Below are 2,986 nucleotides of genomic sequence, written 5' to 3'. Positions count from 1 at the left end.
TTGGACTAATACTGTGTAATTTTGGTATGAAATGGGTGAATTCAAGTCAGGGTGGTTCAATATATTCATGACTAGAAACTTGAATGTGTTTAATAAGATAATAGTAAAATATTTTGACTTCCCAATTGTTTGTTAATGAGGAAAAGTGTATATGTATTACATACTGTTTGTCATACTTTTTCCCACTTAGTTGTCATTACAGTACAGTACTGTACTGTATAATGATTTATATTAGTTTACTAAAGATATTTTACTAATTATGTGAGAAGCTTTGGATTTGGTAACTTCTTACTTGACAGCTGTCTTCCCACAGCCTGGAGACATGGTATATCAGCAGCGTGCACAGGAGGTACTGATTGTGTGTCGTGTTGAAGTGAATCAAAATCACTGGATATAAATGGTGGAGCAGACCTAAAAAGCCTAGTCGTCACCAACATACACCATGAAGCTGTTGGTGCCTCTCTCACTGCTGGCACTTGCCCTCGCCGTTTCAGGTGACACAGATTCAATATTCAGTCTACTGTATTGTTCTTGATCATCTTGTCTTTGTGTCAATGTAGACATAATTGGAAGTGTTCTGTATTATCGAATGTGGACATTTCATCAGACCATACCACTGTCATTAGAGTTCTTTGTTGTTATAGAGACACCCATCTATAGAATCACTTTACTATACGAGTGATAACATATTTTATCAGTTTTGTTCTCACATGACTAGATCATTCATATAATTCCTGTTTACTGATCCAGCTGCTGATGATGGCTTGATGGTGTGCTACTATGGGTCCTGGGCCGTGTACAGGCCAGGTAATGCCAAGTTTGATGTTGAGGACATTGACCCAGCCATCTGTACTCACCTCATATTTGGTTTTGCTGGACTTGGTGGGAGTAAAATCAAGGTGAGATGCCACAATATAATTATTTCTTGAACATCTTGTGATCCATCCAAATCAGGAGAGCCAGAACAGAACTTGTGAATTAATTCTTTAATACAAATATTACATTAGGATTTTTTATCTCTCCACATCAAGTAACCTTATCTTTTAAATTAATTTTATTAAAATTTTTTCTTAAAAAGAAACCCTTAATCTCTTTGTAGAAAATTTGGATTTTAAAGGCCAAATCCTACACTATGAGGAAAAACAACAACACTTGGAAAAGCATGCCATATATTAATCCACTTTGACTTGTTTGTTGTTTGTAAGTCACCATTTTCTAGCCATTTTATTTACTGCACAACCAATCACCTGATGCACTTCAATTAAAAAATCACTCCTTTGAAATAATTAGCATGAGGTTTTAGTTTTTCAAATTGTTTATCTTTGGTAACTTCTGGTTGGCTGAGAGCATGACTATTCTTTTTAACCAGTTTAGTAATTCACTTCAAGAGACATTTGGAATTTCTCATGAACCCTCAGAAGTAATAATAAATTGGACAAGGTTTCAAAGTTTTCAATAATTCAGCACTTTATTTATTAATTCACTTTAAATTAGAACTTGGACTCTGAGAAGTGTATTAAACAGAGCCCTCAGTGATGGTCACCAACATTCACTGGCTAGTACTGATATTTTGTACCTCTTGTGAGTATCTTAATCTTTTCTATTTAAGTCCAAATTTGAAATTCCATTGAGTAGCTTGTGTTAAGGAATTCTGATTACAGGTGTTGGACCCATACAACGAGTTTTTGTGAAAACTATGGTAAATGCCTACAACAGGTTCACTGCCCTCCAAGGAGCAGAATACAGACCTGGTCACCATCCTAGCTATTGGTGGCTGGAACGAGGATCCACCAAGTATTCCAGTGTAAGTGAAACACATGTTTTGAGATTATTATTTATTGAAGAATCAGGACCTTTGGAAAAATTGGTCTTCATTGGTTTGTAATGAGTTGTGAATTAAAGCTATAGACCATGAATTAGGAAATACAGTACTGTATTCACATATGTCTATAAATCTGTGATATATTGATCTTTCCTCTGGCCTTAGATGGCTAAGGATCCTGCCAAGAAAGATCTTCGTTGACTCAGTTATAGACCTACTGAAGGCCCACAACTTTGATGGTCTGGATATGGACTGGGAGTCCAACACAGCGTGGAGGGAAGCGGAGGACAAGGTGAGTTAATGGTTTATGTGCCACTGTGAGTGTGTCCAATTTACTAATTATATTGGGATAACAAAATAACTCGAGTATAAGAACTCAACAAACACATTCCACATGTATGCCTAGTTCAGAAATATTGCTCTAACTTACTTACCAGAAAAGTCCTCACATTAAATTTTGAACTTATAAAGTGACCACAAGGCAGGTTAGACTTTGTTGAAATATAGAGCAACCACAGGGCCTCAGAGACTACATGGAAGTGCTTCATGACAGACCAGAATCATTGACACATGTGGTGTTGCTGCTCACAGGTGAACTTCATCAGCCTTCTGTCAGACCTCTCAGCGCTACACGCTAACAACATGATCCTGGCGGTGTGTCAGGCGGTAAGCTCACCATCGACCCGGCCTATGATATCCCGGTATGGCTAAGCATCTTGATATCATCAACCTGATGGCATACACCTGCATGGTGCCTGGGACCCCTACACCCACCACCAGTCTGGCCTCTACCAGTACCCGACGACACGGGAGATAATGTCTACCTCAACCAGGTGAGTCACGGCCTCTCTGATCTACCATGAAGTGCACACTTCTGTATACTGATAATATACCTTGTGCTACTGCACACAGCCTGTGTAAGATTAATAGTCATGAATATTACGGTATATGGTCAACATGTTGATTGCACCATGCCTTTATAAGTTAAATTTTTATTATAATAGGAACAGAGAATTGTTTTATCTTAAATTCAGTTTCACACTGTCTTAATAGTTGAGACAGAGACATTCCAAGAATATGAATTTTGTACTTAAAAAAATATGCTTGAAACTAAGAAAATATTGTGGTAGTGTGTGACAAAATAAATTACACAATGGATATACT

At 37.4% G+C, this 2,986-nt stretch overlaps 1 pseudogene; it reads left to right on the top strand.

Annotated features, from left to right (window-relative positions):
- Positions 1–348: 348 nt before the first annotated feature.
- LOC121874958 lies at positions 349–2,138 on the top strand (annotated as a pseudogene).
- The last annotated feature ends 848 nt before the right edge of the window (positions 2,139–2,986 follow it).

Source organism: Homarus americanus, unplaced genomic scaffold, assembly GCF_018991925.1.
Source record: "Homarus americanus isolate GMGI-L3 unplaced genomic scaffold, GMGI_Hamer_2.0 scaffold48141, whole genome shotgun sequence".
Taxonomy (NCBI): domain Eukaryota; kingdom Metazoa; phylum Arthropoda; class Malacostraca; order Decapoda; family Nephropidae; genus Homarus; species Homarus americanus.
Note: the sequence above shows the minus strand (reverse complement) of the source record. Positions and strands in the feature narration are given on the sequence as shown.